Here is a 16,484-nt window from a genome sequence, read left to right as displayed (position 1 = left end):
GTAGAACAGCTGGTAGATGCCACCCATCCTTTCCTCAGATGTGGGACATACAACTCCATCAAGTTGTTACACACTGCCTTCCTGTGGCTCCTGAAAATATTTTCACTCCAAGTTTCACCACAGAAAGGCATCACTGCATCACTGTTCCTGTCATCCATTCACAGAGTGATCCTCCTGCCCAGCTCACAGCCACCTGAGCAGCCCCAGCCCACTGAATTCTCTAGATCCTAATGCTTTGTGTAGCTATAGAGCCTGGTCCTACTCATATTAAACTCAGTGAAAAAAAGTACATTAGTTTTGATGGCACAAGGTCGAGCAGTCAACAGAAATGTATTCTCTTTTGTTTGTTCCTTTCCATTAGCAACTTGTATTTTTCACCATTTGGCTGTCTCTTTTTATCCTCCATCCTATTTCTGAATTGTTCCTCAAGTTATCCCATGTAAAGCCACGATCTCTTCTCTTCCCCTTTATTTAAGAAATAAGTGGTATCAGAAAACTAGGGGAATCAGACAGTGCTGCTTCTTTTCATCCTATGCTTCTGTTCTGCAGTATTTAAATTTCCATTGCAAGAATAAAGTCAGAGTTATTCACAAATTAAGCAAGAAAAGATCTCTCTCTGCTTGATTTCCCCTTGGAGACAGTCAGAGCCATTGAATTAAGTAAATTGTATTCACTGGGCACAGGAGTACATTTTCAGAGTTAGTAGCTGTTGTCAGGGGATTTGTTTAGTAAATTGTTCAAGTTTCATAGGCCAATGAGCGTAAGAAGGTAAACTTAGTGGTAACAATCGCAGAAGAAAAAATCTTTCTCCCTCAAGGAAAGAAAGATGGTTGAAGGAAAATAATATAAAGCACTGGCTCAGTGAAGGAGACATATTTAAAGAAGAAAATATTTAAAAAGAATAACAAATATAAGTGGGTGACAAATAGAGGCTTTATCTACATGCACAAAGAAAAAAATCTGCTATTTATGTGGCAGTGTGACCTCAGGAAGCAGTATCCCAGCTTCTGTGATATTGCCCACTGTTCTGAGCAGGACTCTCCCACAAAAATGTGTTAAACATTATGATCAGTTTAGGGGAAAAGAACATGAACAGGAATTGAAGAGATCACAGTTTACATTAAAAAAAAAAAAAAAAAAAAAAGATAAGATAAGAATGACTGATTACACAACGACTACTGGCATAAAGGACAAAATTCCAGACTGCTAAAAAATCCCTGTAGATGCAAGGGAAGGGAAGATCCATGTTGTATGAAGTTGTTAAAAAAGCCAACAATGCAAAACACTAAGAAAGGAGAGAATGTCTGGTGAATAGTAGGCTAAAGTGAAAGTTATAAGCTGTAGTTTGCTCTATGAGGATTATTTGTAAAGAATATGGCAAGTAGGGGATATACATATGTTGTTATTTCCCTACCCTCAAGCCCATTGATACTCTCAGTAAAAGCGGTTGACCTTGTTCCTGTAAAAGTAAAATGCGTAATATTTTGTTTAATATGTAAATTATCATTGCTTGAATTATTTTGGATGCATAGGAAAAGAACTGATGCATTTTAGGCCATCACAATTCATTTTGCAATTTTCTGATCCCTGCAGTGTGATGCAGACATTCCCTTGCAGCTGTGGTGCTATTATCTGCAGAAAGATGCCAGGTTGTTTTGTGTCATCCATCTGAGTTCCTCCCATCCTCCCGTTGCAGAACCGATGGGAGAATGATATGCATTGTCAAACACACTTCCATGTGCTGGGCCAAAGTTAATTACACAGGACTTAGGCTGGCTTAGACCTGCTTACTATCCAGCACGTGACAGTGTTCTCTGTGTTGGGAAATGAATGACTGGCGTTATCCCACTAATGAATGATGTAACCATTAACTCAAGGGCAGTCACAGAGAAAGCTACAAGGGACATAAAATCAGTAGAGCATACACACTATTTGCTAAGTGCCAGCTGTTAACCCAGGGTAGAGAGTTAATTTTTAAAGGAAGAATTTGCTGTCAGAGTGGTATGTGCTCCCACAGCTCCCAGACAGATTGCACCTTGCTGGGATCCGGCACCCAGCCTAGGATCACTGGGGACAGTGCAAGCATTTTCTCTTCCTGAGCTTGCCTGCTGTCACTACTACCCTTTTTCCTACATTTTGTGAGTCTGACTTCAGATGACAATTTATAGCTTAGCCAAACAATAAAAAAATCAGGGTATTTTTTCTCAATGTTTTGTAGATACATTCTTTCACTGCGATATACAACATATATTACAGCAAATGTATGTTTGACTCTACGCTGCTGAGAAGGCGTAGATAATAGACCAAGGTGATTTCTCCCAGACACTCTTCTACCTGTGGTGGTGCAGAGCAGGAACTGAAGAATTCCTGGTTCCCTTCCTCTTCCTCCTGTGTTATGAGTGGCTGACCTCATGTGTGCTCCTTCACATCTCACAGCCAGCCATTTAGAAGGGTAGCCATCCAAATGGACAAGGGTGATACCTCCTGCTGGGTTTCTGCTGAGAAGCTCCTTTACTTTGATTTGTTTTGACATTTGTTTTTGAAAGCAATTTAATTTAAGAGGGTGGTTCCTTTGCTTGCAAAATATTTTAGGAGTGCCTTTGGGTAATCTGTCTGTAATGTGAACTAGTTTTCAGCTGTTCCATTACTCGGTGGTATGGGGCAATGAACAAGAGCTTGGGGATAGCACTCATGAGCACTCAGGACCCGTTAGTCTTCCTGATTTTCTGAAACAGTATTTCTAGTTCCACTGCTGCAACAAATAAAACTGAAGGGCTTAAATGTTGCCCCAAGTTGTGCCAGGGGAGGTTTAGGTTGGATATCAGGAAAAACTTCTCTACAGAAAGGGTGGTTAAGCACTGGAATAGGCTCCCCAGGGAGGTGGCTGAGTCACCATCCCTGGATGTGTTTAAAAACCGTTTGGATGTGGTGCTCAGGGACATGATTTAGCAGAGGGTTGTTAGGGTAGTATGGTTAGGTTGTGGTTGGACTCGATGATCTTTAAGGTCTTTTCCAACCTGAGCAATTCTATGATTCTATGATTCTATGTATGTGTGAACTCGTGAAGCTAGAGGTGTCTGCATTGATTATTTGAGTCACTCCTTACTGAAATTGCTGCGGCTGCTGCTCAGATCCCATTGATGATGGCTACGCCTCACATGTGTTCTTTACTGAATTACCTTGTGCAGTGTATTACTGCAGCAAGTTGATAATAATTTCTTATACAGTAGGCATCCTTAGAACTAACCTGGTACAGGCGGTGCTTTGATTAAACTGTCTAATGCTGTCTGTATTTTGGAAAAGTTATTAGTATCCATGGTTATTTTCCTTCTTGTAGCTTTTCCCTTCTTAAGTGAGTAATTATTAGAATTTATACAATTTTAATGAAATTTAGGCTACACATCAAGTATTCATTCATGCTGTATCTTAGAGAAAACACTGGTGAGCTTCTAAAATTCACAGTTCTGCCACAGTGGGTCCCTAGAACACCTTCAGACCATGCACTAATTCTCAAATTGAGTAACTTTTTTATGATGATATTCACAGCGTCCTTTATTACATCCTGAGCGCTGCAATGTAGTGCAGAAAGTGCTTCCATCTCCAAGGGAGAGAAATTACTTTTCATTTTCTCTGTGAATAACTGACTGTTTTGGTTTGAATTTATCTACATACTTAACCTCTCCTGCACTAATTAGAGGCCCATTCTCATTAGGCCTCCCTGAAGAGACAGGCACTTCTGCAGGGTGATTCCTCCCATATCACCCACTGTCTGGGCCTGGAAAAGAATGTGCAGACAGCTGGGATAGCTGCATTCCTCCAAAAATGCTAAATGCCCAAAGCTACCTGGGTAAACTGCATAGTATTTAATTCCTGCAATTTTAACCATTTATTTTAACCATTTATGTTAAGTCTGTGGACTTTGCTATGTATTCATTTTTCATTCAGTCATCAGAGGAAGAAGGGCACAGATAAATCTACTAGATGATATCATACATAGATGGGATGAATCATGCTCTAGCCGTTTCTGTCCTTTTTTTTGTCAATGACAAAGTGTTTGGAGTGACTATCTTGAAGTAGTCACCTAACTTTTAGATGGCTGACAGAAATCCCTTCATAAGTGATAAAGGAAAGTACGAGTTTGGCAGCTCAAAAGCCTGTAGTAATCTTTTAGTTCCCAATAGGATGGAAAAAAAAACAGCAGGATGCTAACTTCCCTGTAAGCTTCTGTGAGCACCATTCAGAGCCACTAGTCTCTGACTTGCCAGAAGATGGGAAAATAGCTCAGTCTTCATTGCCATTAACTTAATTACTTCCATATGTGTGGTAAATTTTATGTCAGAGAGCTCAATAGTCACTATACTAATTTTTTTTAGCAGGTAGCTAAGATATTAACAGGACAGAGTGGAGCTGAGCTTTCAACTTTGTTGTGATGATGCAGTGGAGGAAAAAATAAATTTCACTGTAGAATACTTTGAATCCTTAAAGAGGAAGGATGGAGAAGGGCCAGGGCCAGGATTGCTTAAATATGAGATGAAGATTACAAGTTTCATGAAGATTTTAAATTTCTTAAACCTTGATCACCTATTTTTTGTAATAATGCCAGCAATGGATTTTTACTGCTTTTTATGTCTTTGTTTACATAGCATTTAAAGTCCTTTAAAAATCTTTGTGATTTTGTTATCATATTTCATGCAAGTTTGAGCAGCTGGCTGCTACACTGAGAAATTCCTCACAAGGCTGCACAAACCAGAGTTGGAGAAGTGGCTTAGTGCTGGCTGGTGCAGTCTGGGATGCGTTCTGCACTGCAGAAGGAAGATCAAGAGTGAACTTGAAGTTTACTACATTCTGGTGTTACGGGCTGCAGTGTGCAGAAACTCAGTTTGGTTTCGCACAAGGAGGAAATAAATGACATTAAAGGTGATGTTTTAATCCAGGCAATTGGAAATAAAATAATAATGGGCCAATTTTTTTAAACACAGTTATTAATTCTGGTTGATGCAGGCAGGTATATACCTCAAGGCAGGTATATAATAACCTGTCTTGAGGTTACTATAAAACTTCTGAATGGCTGAGGCATTGTAAAGAGCTTTTAATGCTTCTAGAAAAAATATGAAGCACCAGAAAGTGGTGGGCAGTTTTGTAAGTGGGGACTTCAGTCCCTGTATCTCTATGCTGACTTCCAATGGAAAAAGTGAACAGCCTTTACAGGCTTTATCCAGCAGATACTCCTGCAGTTTGTCTCATCTCTTCAATTATTATGTTGTCTGACGTATCTGTAGCCAAAAAGGCATTTTGCATCGGTCCATCTACAAAGAAATAATTTTAAGTCAGAGATGTTTAAATACTGCAGAATTCAAAAAACACAGTCCTGAAAGGGCTCCTTGGAGATTGTCTGATTATCCGCTGCTTTACAAAGGTAGGATTAATTACACATTTCTTGAAGGATTTCCCAACTCTTTAAGACAAGGCATTCTATGGTTTATCTACCCTTACTGTTAAGAAGATTTCTAATATTTAATTTAAGTCTTTGTTAATTTGATTGAAATTCATTAATCCTTGTCTAACTCCTAGTAGACATGGACAACAGGGGCTTTTAAGTACTTCCCTGCTATCATGGCTATTACAAACATTACCACGCTTTCCTAATAATCTCTTCTAAAGACTAAAGAAATGTTCTTCATTCCCTCAATCTGGGGGCTTCATTACATCTTTCTAGTACCAGTCTGTTTTTCTGATCATTTTCTAGTGTGGAGTTGTGAGGGTTTTTTTGGCAATAAATTACTCCAGCACAATCTTTTTGCTCATATCTAATCAGCATGGAAATATTTACAAGCAATAAACAAGTGCTCTAGGCTGCAAGGAAAGCTGCAAATTAATAATTTCATAATCCAAATGAGTGGTACATTTTGGTTTCATAACTGTTACTATTGCCCAAAGAGCCTGACATAGGCTCAACTGACAAAAATTGAGTTGGTAGCTCCAGACAATTTCTTACCAAGTGACACTGAGTTTTGGCTCACCTATCTGTACCACCTGCTGCTGTGGATGAAGTGCTGCATGCTTTAGCATCCACCAAGGAAGCACCTCCTCCTGTGCAAAGCTTCCGTGGGCATTCAAAGCAGATGGAGCATCAGAGTAAGGTATATAATAATTGATTGTAAATCCATTCCTGAGGTATCCTGCACTGGGTTATAGATAATTATGAGTGACAGAACTGATTGAAGCAGTGACTAAATGGTTGACTGTCAAAAATGCAGTGAAATGGCTATGTATTCTATGGAATTAGAAAGTGATTGAAATCTGTGGTACTTCTGATAGAGAAGGGTCCAGAGGAAAAATTCAGAAGGGGGAGGCAAGCGTTCCAGTTACACAAAAACACTCCTACAGCAGTCTTCATTTTATTGGGCTCAGATGTCTGTGAAATAACTTGCATATGAATGATTATTTCCCTAATCTTTCCTTGAAAAACTATTACAATAAAGTCTCACTGTAAAGAAGCAGTAGTCTTTAATGATCTTTAACATTGAGGTGCTGGAGCAGGTCCAAGGAAGGGCAATAAGGCTTGTGAAGGGCCTGGAGAATATGCCCTATGAGGAGAGACTGAAGGTAATTCCCCAGTTTAGTCTGGGGAAGAGGAGGCTGAGGTGAGACATTATTGCACTTTTGAAATACCTGAGATGTGCTTACAGCGAGAGCAGGGTTGGTCTCTTCTCACTGGTGACAGGTGACAGAACGAGGGGAAATGGCCTTAAGTTGCGCCAGGGGAGGATTAGGTTGGATATCAGGAAAAAATTCTTTACAGAAAGGGTTGTTAAGCACTGGAATAGGCTCCTGTGGTTGAGTCACCATCCCTGGATGTGTTTAAAAACCGTTTGGATGTGGTGCTCAGTGGGTTGTTAGAGTTAGGGTAGTATGGTTAGGTTGTGGTTGGACTCGATGATCTTTAAGGTCTTTTCCAACTTGAACAATTATATGATTCTATGATTCTATGATTCCATGATCTTCTAATCCATCATGAGGGTCTTCCTTTATCTGGCAACACATGAATTTGGCAATAATGTGATGAGAGAAAAAGAGATGTTCCTCTAACATGCATGCGCTGCTGATGTAACACTGCCTTAGTTTCTGCTGGGAGGGAATTGTTTTCTTCACAGTGCCTGGTATAATGCTGTGTTATTGGTTCTAGGAGAAAAACACTGTTGATAACACACCAATATTTATAGTTGCTGCTAAGCAGCGTTGTACAGAGCCAAGGCCATTCTCAGCAAAGGGCCAAGTAGCTAGGAGGAAACAGAATTAGGACAGCTGACTGAAACTGTCCAAAGGATATTCCATACCTTATGACATCACGTGGAAGGAGTTCTGAAGGAGGTGGGAGAGCATCTCACTCTCTTCTGCTGCTTGGGGATCTAGCTGGGATTTGGTTGGGGGTTGGCGGGCAATTGCTTGTGCATCACTCATTATATATTTTTATATATATTTGCCATAATAATTATCATTTTCCTTTATCTTAGTATACAGTTTTATCTCGATCCGTGAATTCTACTTTGTGGGTTTTTTTTCGATTCTCTCCTCCATCCCACTGGGAAGGCAGGGAGTGAATGAACACAGTGTGGTGCTCAGCCACCTGCTGGGTTAAATCCCAACAAACACTGGTGGGGAAATTCCTGCAGTTTGCAAAATCTTCCGTTTTCAGTAAATTGATCATTTCCTTTATATACACAGAAACATCTGTCGAAGATTATTTACTCTGTGTTTCATTAACACAGAAAGAAGAAAACAGCAAGAAATCCACCATCTATACAAGTCTGCAGATTAATAAGTTTGAAAGCTTCATCTTGCTTTCACATTCTGTTTGTTTCACAATGACTGAATTACAGATGGTTTTTGTTAGCAAGTTCAGATCTCTGTAGTTAGGATCCGAAAGACTGAACTGGAATAATGAATTCACTTCATTTCATACAAGTGCACATATCATCTTTATATAGGTAACAGCAGAGCAAAGTAAAGCATAGAAAAAAACTGTAATGGTGCTCAAATGACGTGTTGAATAGCAAAAATACACTTCAGAAAATATGTTTTTATATTGCAAAGAATTAAACTATTGGAAAAAGACACGCAGTCTGGATATGAAAGTGCCATTTCCTAAAGCTATTTCTTCAGGGCCTATAAACTATGGGCAATGCTATGTCAAACTGTGGTGTAATTTTTATATCCTACAACAGTATTTTAGGACTGTGTATGAGAAATAACACCTGATTGCTGACACTGCTGCCCAAAACCAACATTTTACTTGCCGTGGGTCTTCCTGAATTTGTTTTGGCACTGGTCTTTATGACACAAAGCAGTCTTTTTATGTCTTTAATATGTAGATGGGTAGCCTGAGAAGACACTTACTGCTTCTATCCTGCTTTGCAATCCAAATGCACTGCTACCTTTGCATGTTTCAGAAGTCGTTTAAATTCGTTTCGCAGGCAGGTGAAAGACTTCAGAGGCATTTTATAATGCAGATTCTCCTTAGGGCCACATTCCAGCTGTGTTTGAAGGTGTGGAAAGTCACTGCTGTTCCAACAGCTTCTGCTAGCTGGTAAGCAACCTCCTGTCCCAGCCGCTGTGAAAAGCCTCGCGGTTCCTTTCTTTCTTTAATTCAAATTCAGGTAGTCATCCAGACACAGAACATTTATGACTTGCTTTAATTAGCACTTTTCTCAGCAGGCTCAGTAAATTGGACTTTTTTTTTTTTTTTTTTTTTTTTTTTTTTTTTTGGAAGGTAGCAGACAGCTGGATCTTTTTTTTTTTTTTTTTTCCCAAAGTTATTTTACAAATGCATAAAGACCTAATCAGGCTGAATTTGTAATTGCTTGTGGTATTGTTCTTAATATAGAAATTACAAGGAAAAGATCCCTGGGTCTGATTCCTCTTTCCTGGCAGAAACAAATCAGGAATATCCTCTGATGAACTTTCGCCAGATAGATCCCTTCCATATTAATCTAGTTAGAAATGGATCTGATTTCTGCAGAAGTTATGTGTGAAATAAAACCATAAGAGAGAGATGCCTGTGAAGCACCTGAACTTCTTTCAAAGCAGGGCAAATATTAATTAGGACCTCTTAGTTTCTACGTCTCAGAACTCCTTTCCAGTGCATGAATAGTTATGGCAAAGCTTTAATGAGTTTTTACTCTCCTTAACTTCACAGGCAGGGTGGAAAAAAAGCAGACTCAGCAGGGAAGTTCTGAATGCTCAGGAGAAAGAGCTAATTTAACTGCAGGAAACTCTCAGAAGAAAATCCTTGAGATCAAACTCCTAATCAAGTTCAATACATACAAATGTGAAGAGAACAAAAACCTATCAGTCAAACACACTGTATAGCACTGCTGAATGGGAATTGTTTGATGATTTTTTTAAGGAATATTCCAGTCTGTTCAAAAAATAAACTGCAACTATAGATTTCTCAAAGAAATTTATGCATGTGCACATTACCTAGGCAAATGTTCTCACAGCTTGAAATATGCTGTGGAAGCACTCATGTGCCTCTTTCTGGCTGCTGCAGCCCGTGGGCCTGCTGTGTTATGGTGAGATGGTGCTGATAATGGTTTTGGCTGAGGAATGCTACCCACATCTGCGTTGCCCATCTCTGCTGCTTTCTTTGCCTGGGGCAGTGATGTCACTGTGTTTGGGGTGGAGGTCAGTATTACTCAACAAAGATGGTTTGCTTCTGGCCAGGATCACAGGTGATACATTCTACTCCATGGTATTCTCAGTAATTATTGCATGGTTGGCAATAATTATTTAGAAAGATTTTTTAGAAATCTTTCTAAATTTTAGAAAGATGAGAATAGAGAATATTAATTTGGATTTTGCACAACTTCCACATAAGTGATTTTCAGGTGGGTTGTATTTTCATAAAAGGGGAAACATTCTGGCCTGCAAGATGTGTGTTGGCACCAAAAAGTAAAGTCTGGCAAGTGATAGTGAAAAGTGGGATTTACTGTGATCCAGTGATGTGTGTATCCCAAATGGCAAGGATCTGGGAGCATAGGGAAGACTATAAAGTGCTCTTTGCACTCTTAATTCTTTTCAATTGAAAGGATCCATAGGGGCTTATTTCATTTTCTCTGCAAGGGTAATGAGGATGTCTGCTTCTCTTTCTTTCCACATATGCTTTGAGCCAGTCTGTATGCAAAGGATGACTTCCTGCATGCTCATGCTAATGTGCAGGCCAGTGGGTTTATTCTTGCTAAAGACACAATCCCAAACATCCATTATACTGGGGAGTGTTGGCACACTGACATCAATTCTCATAGGTGCATGAGAGCTATGTGCACTGCCGTGAATTTCAGCAGTGAGAATGTGGGACTGGATGCACTTCAGAAGGATGTTGTGCTGATGCTATTGGTGTAAGCTGCAGCTGAGTTTCCCAACCCTTTTTGCAGTTGGGATGGAAAGGGAAGGATGTCAATGTCTACTATTCCTTATTAAAAGTGCAGCTTTCAGTAAGTACACAGGGTACATGGGAATATATATTTCTTGACATAAAACCATTTCATTTAGATTGCTTTTAGCTTCCACATCTGAGGATATAACTTGAAGGTGGCTTGGCATAGAATGACATAAAAGACAATGAGACATGAAAGGCAATCAGGTAAATAAGAAAATTCTTATTTACTAATTTTTATAGTGCCTATTGTCATGGCAGCTTTACAAGGGTTTAGAAAGATGTAAATTAGAAATGTCATTCTGAAAGGAAAATTAGTTATGATGCAAGACCGAGAAAAAGAAGCAAAATAGCCTTCTCTGCAGCCTTCAAAAGCTTACATCTGAGTCCAGGAAGACACTGAGGCAAACCAGTGGGGGAGCACTGTGCTGCCCATCAGCCTGCACAGAGGAACACGAGGCAGACTGGCTGTGCAAACCAGCCCCAGAGCAGGAAAAACCCAAAGTGTGGAAGTGTGGTGCTTTTCCCAAGTAAAAGTTCTATGGAGGCAGAAACAGCATAGCTGCCCTGCAGCACTGAGCATGGGACAATAATCTGCTAGTTCAGCCATGGGGCCTTTAGGATCAGGAGGTGCAGTTCTGAACTGTCGCATGAAGGGAGCTGCTCAGGTCCTAAAAGTACTCCAGACAAATTAAAACAGATCTGTACCAAATAGAACAGTGCTACACGTGACAAGGTGAGATGTGTTAATCTGCTCTGCTGCTTTCAAGACCCTTGCTCATGTCTCTGCACTGGATTGTACTGTGTAAATAAGCTGTCTCATTTGGAGATAACAGAGGAAAAATCTTCCCTGGGCTGCATTACATAATGCAGACAGACAAATGGTGGGAGTTTTCAAAATGACTGTAACTGCTGTAATACAATAAAGGGTTCTGTGCTTAGATGACTTGCCAGCATTCAAGAGGCATTTCCACCTGGACATTTTATGCATGCATAGGAAGGAAAATACTGCCTCAGTTTAAATCACAGTGAGCTCTCAACATTCCTGCTTTTGTTATATGTGTCACTTACAACCTCGGGCAAGGTATGGAAGTGCACTGCTTTCCATGGCTCTTCCCCAGTGCCCTGGTTTCTGTCACAGGGAAACCTGTGACAAAGGCCAGAAAGAGACCATAAGAACTCAGGTCAAATTTCTAACCTGGATGCTCAGAAAGTGAGATTTGAGGATGTTCATATTATACACTTGTTGATCAGATCTCATGCAGCTTCACACTTCTACGTCCTACAAAATTTAAAAACTACAGCTTCCCTAGAACTTGCAGTGGTTTTGTTGAGCAGCAGAGAAGGCAGGTGGCAGTAGCTATGATGGATGGCCCAGCTCAGTGAGCTGCTACATGCGTGCTGGGGGCCTGGGTAGAATAAAGGCACAGTTCTCCAAAAAGCAGTGGCCTTTCAGGCTGCAAGTGCACTTTCTCCTATGGTTTGTTCTTAAGGAAGCAGAGTTCAGTTTTGCTTACATTATTTAAAAGTTTTGGGCCACTTTTACCTTTGCTCACTACATGTCTGGACTTCTGCAAGGCCTTTGACATGGTTCTACACCACATCCTTTATTTCTAAGTTTGAGAGAAATTTTTACTGACTGTGGTGAGGCTCTGGCACAGGCTGCCCAGAGAATCTGTGGATGCCCTATTCCTGTGTTCAAGGCTAGGCTGAATGGGGCCCTGGGCAACCTGATGCAGCATGTGGCAACGCTAAGCACAGCAGGGGGTTGGAATTAAGGTGGTCTTTAGGGTGCCTTCCAGAGTAAGTCATTCTATGACTCTATAATTCTATGATATCCCATTATTTTATTTGTAGCATTCAATGATCCAGACTGTGTGGTAGATTTGTATATCTTTACCAGTTTCTCTTCCCATCTTGCTTCAGACATCTCTACCCTTATTCGATACCAGCTGTTGCTTTTCTGATTTTTATTCTTCTTCCACTGTCCCTCAGCCAGCACATACACCTTCCAATTTGTGTCATATCAAAATGAAATCAAAAGCCACCTAACAGCCACACTCTTATAATTTGGAGGGGCACAGAGACATTTACCACCAGATTATTGGGTTGAATCCAGCTCATTTCCAGCAACTGGAAATTGTGAGCGTCTGCATACTGGCCGGCAGCTGTGGGGTGTGACACTGGTGGCTCTTCTCCAGTTGCTAATGGACAGATGTTCGCATTAGATTACACAAACAGCATTAGCACTTCTTCTGGCAGCCTCAGCAGGGGGGCTGACACATTCAGCGGCTGTGGGGCTGTTTGTAACACCCAGAAGTGGCCACAGAGAAGCCCTGCAGTACTGCAGAAAATAATTTGCTGACCCCTGTAGGGGATGGGAACCTTCTGTATTGGCAGCTGAGCGTCTTGCTTTGAAAGAGTTTGATGGTAAAAGTCAGAGAGAATGTAAGTGAATGTCTTAAAAACAAACTGGTAGGTTAATGAGGCGTGAAGAATGGTTTGGTCAAGGTTCCCTGCAGCTCTTCTTTAACTTTTGCTTCCCATAGTCCTTCAGAACCATTTCCATGTCTCCTCAGCTTCCTCAACTTTCATTCTATTTCACAAGACCACTTCCACCATGCATACCAATGCTTCTTTCCCATTTTAGGAACTGCCTGGTATTTCACTTCTTTATTTAAAACTTCCGCCAGCAAAAGCCCTGTTCTGGGAGCAAATTCTTACTTGATATGAGTAATGGATGGTAGACAACAGGTGGTGAATGTGCAAGCTAGGATTCTGGCTGTTAGGCCCCTGTGAAGTGGATCCTGTACCAAAAAGATGAAGCGTTAGAGGAGAGAAAACCACTGCTGCAGATGAATTGGCAGAGCCTTGCAATCTATAGCTTGGGCTGAAATAGCAGCAAGTTTCTGAAAACAGCTACCATGAGTTTCTCAACAGTAAATCGACCTATGAGGTCTCATTATTGTGTATCTCTGTTTTCCTTGTTCATCTCACACATCAAGCTGGCTTGATATTTTCCATGAAGAAGGAAATATTTTCTCTTACAGAATTCAACCCAGACAAGAACAAATTTTAGAATAACACTGAAAAATCTAAAACCCTTGATTTTTTTCAAAGCTTTTACCTATTAATATTGTTTTAAGATTCTTATCTAATGTACAGGAGCATATTAGTAAGGAGAGATAAAATGAATGTATACATATATATGTAAATTCTATTCCAACTTGTTCCTTCACCACAGAAAACTCTTTGCTTTAGAATATTTTTTATCATAATTCTAGAATGGTGTTAAAAACTGTTATTTTTTAGATCATAATTTCTAAATTATTCTTCTATACATTTATTTAAAGTCAGTGTAAAAATATAAGTACTAAATAGTGGCTGATTTTAATGATTGTATAAAATAATGGACTATTTTGGCTCTTCTATCATTTTAGGGTTTATCATTGGATCTATTTACTCATACGTTTATGAAGGATGTGTCATGTAGCACAGAAAACAGTAAAAGATAGTACACTAAGAAATCAGTATGCGTGATGTTTGAAAGGTTTTAATATTGTAACAAAAATCTTGATACTAAAATCAACTCCAAAACAAAGTTGTTTTTCTGCCGAGGGAGAAATGTGTCCATTGATGAAGTTCCACATGACAAGCGTAAACGAAGGTCTGCAGCTCAAAACGGCTCTAACCCATGGCTCCCTGCCACCCCACTGTTGTGGGAAGCCCTCAATCTACAGGGCTATGTGAGTGTCATCACAGTGAGGAGTTTAATGACATAGTGGGAGGTTGTTTCAGTACCTCCATATGGCTGGCAACATGCTCTGCATCAGCATCTACCAGAAATGCTCCAGCGCTCCTGCCTGAATCTCTGTGAGAACGATCAGAGGGCACTGTGCTGCTCAGTTGGGCAATCCCCAACCTAGCAACCTCAGTCTCTGCTCCCCAGTGGGTAATTCCCCCTGCTGCCTTGTTTGGCACACAACACGCATGCAGGTCCTGTTGGCTCTTTATGCTTGAGCACCAGAGAAGGCAGTTCTCTTCCACCTCATTTCTGCATAGCAAACCCATGAAAAAAATTTTGCCTCCACTGGTCAAACCACTGGTGCATCAAAAAGTAAAAGTTGAAATATAAAGTATTTCTTACTTTAGGAAAAAAAAAAAGTTTCAATTTGTTTTTGGAAATTTTATATCACAAAACTAGTTGTAAGACCTTTGACAGGCAATGTTTTGTCACAGTAATTACTGTGATCAGCTAAGACAGAAGACACCTTTAATCAACTGCCCTGTAATTATGCTAAGGTTTACACCGAATGACAAGTCCCAATTGGCTGGGCCAGAGCCCTGCCTTTCCAGACAAGGCTAATTATATTGTCAACTCACTTGTTCATTCATTCCAGCAAGTCCTGACCTGTGGTACCATGTAGGTGAGTATTTACTGTTTATTTCTATGTTGTTTGGTTTTTACTATTTTGAAATTTAAATCTCCATAAAGGAAAGGTAAATTTCAGCAGTAATTTCCAGCAAGATTGTGAATACACATGACACATAGCAGCCTATCTGCTGTGATGAACCATGTGTTGAACTTCTGCTGTGTGATGCTATCAACTTCTTCTCTCTCACCGTCTTCTGATTTATTTTTTTCATTCCAAGTGATTCCCTGACTATTACACACACAAAAGATTACTTAGAAGCAGTAAATATACAGTTGTCACAGTTAAATCTGTGTGTACATATCAACAAAACTGCTAAAACCGTCTCATTTTAAATTTCAAATGCTTTGGGTTACATTGTTAGTCTGGGTGATTTTTTGGGGTGATGGTGGGAATAGGTTCCATATACAGACAGGGGTATGCTAACAGGGAATGTTGAGTCAACTGGAGTAAACTGACATTTGGGGAAGCTTAGTAAGGATCTGTTTGTCCATAGTGAATGTTTCTACTCAGAGGTAAAAGAGATGAGACCTTAATGTGTTTAACCACTCAACTCAGGTAAATGATACACTGCAGTGTAATAGTTATTTTTTATATGCAGCTACAGGAGGGTGAAGCAAACCACAAAATATCAAGGGCAACAGGTTTGAGTCAGAGCTGCTTAAGGACAATAGAGCCAGTGCTGGGCAGCTCCTCCAGAGAGGAGAAAGCCCAGAGAGGGAGGTGTGGATGTGAGGGCACCTCTACACTGCTGGGATAGCACCTGTGGAAAGTGGTCCAAATTGACTTTCTCAGTATGTGAAACATTAGGTCCTTCATCCTAAAAAGCAGTGACATTATCTCTCAAATTGTCCACTTACCCAGGATTTTAAGAGTTTGCAGGTTATTTCAGCTAGAAGAAAAGCTGATGCTGAGGTCAGGTACTCTATCCGTTTGGTTCCAAGAATCACACAAGTTTTAACCTCCCCAGCACTGGCAGATCAACAAATTGCTGTCTATGGAGAGCTGCAAGCCTCTGTTTTCCAGCTCCCTTACTGTAAATCCCTCTTCTTAGGCTTTCTTTAAGGCTTATGCTAATGTGCTTGCTCAGGCAGGTGCGGCTGCCTTCTCTTTCTTTTCAGATAAAATTGTTAATTCTTTGCATAACCATTTCCCCAAACAATGCTCGATAATGCTAATTTCTCCTTTATAAAATCACCGGTGTTCTACATAGCTTTGTACTCACCTTTGTTTTGAGACTTTGACATCTGCTTACCATCTCTCTCACTTATCTCCAGGGATGGGTGGCAATTATGTTGGCTCTTTGGTATTAGGAGCTTTATCAAAATAACAAAAGACCAGGGAGACTGGAAAGAAACAGAGTGAATGGAGACACAGTATGAAACAGCAGGAAATAAATTATTCTTGGTGGAAGGTTCATTTCTTTACTGCAGTTTCACATTTTCCTCAGATTATATATAGTCATATGGAATAAAAGAATACAGAATGAATTACAGTCCCAGAAGAGGAAGTTTTAAAAGAGAGAACATTTAGGTATAGCACAAAAGATCTTAAAATCACATACTGCGAAGACAGATACTAATATATAAACTGGTGCTGAGGTTTATAATACATAT

The 16,484-nt window shown here is 40.1% G+C and overlaps 3 long non-coding RNA genes across 5 annotated transcripts in view; 1 reads left to right on the top strand and 2 right to left on the bottom strand.

Annotated features, from left to right (window-relative positions):
• Nucleotides 1–5,091: 5,091 nt before the first annotated feature.
• Nucleotides 5,092–9,569, bottom strand: LOC149919448 (uncharacterized). 2 transcript variants are annotated; one of them, XR_016464966.1, is made up of 3 exons: nucleotides 9,481–9,569; nucleotides 6,021–6,179; nucleotides 5,092–5,306 (listed from the first exon to the last, which is right to left on the bottom strand). It is a non-coding gene; the product is annotated as an uncharacterized LOC149919448 (long non-coding RNA). The 2 variants fall into 2 exon arrangements; XR_016464967.1 differs by having other exon boundaries at nucleotides 6,021–6,184; nucleotides 9,481–9,557.
• LOC116243724 (uncharacterized) lies at nucleotides 6,421–14,477 on the top strand. 2 transcript variants are annotated; one of them, XR_016464962.1, is made up of 4 exons: nucleotides 6,421–7,371; nucleotides 8,475–8,587; nucleotides 9,197–10,642; nucleotides 13,876–14,477. It is a non-coding gene; the product is annotated as an uncharacterized LOC116243724 (long non-coding RNA). The 2 variants fall into 2 exon arrangements; XR_004170040.2 differs by lacking the exon at nucleotides 6,421–7,371 and having other exon boundaries at nucleotides 7,388–8,587.
• The window catches only part of LOC149919447 (uncharacterized), a 26,908-nt gene continuing 22,519 nt past the window's right edge, over nucleotides 12,096–16,484 (bottom strand). The window contains exons 4-5 of the long non-coding RNA XR_016464965.1: nucleotides 16,094–16,214; nucleotides 12,096–13,242 (exon numbers count right to left, since the gene is read on the bottom strand). This is a non-coding gene — a long non-coding RNA (uncharacterized LOC149919447). The remainder of the gene's footprint in view (nucleotides 13,243–16,093; nucleotides 16,215–16,484) is intronic.

Source organism: Phasianus colchicus, chromosome 1 (genome assembly GCF_987193195.1).
Source record: "Phasianus colchicus chromosome 1, bPhaCol1.hap1.1, whole genome shotgun sequence".
NCBI classification, from domain to species: Eukaryota; Metazoa; Chordata; class Aves; order Galliformes; family Phasianidae; genus Phasianus; species Phasianus colchicus.
Note: the sequence above shows the minus strand (reverse complement) of the source record. Positions and strands in the feature narration are given on the sequence as shown.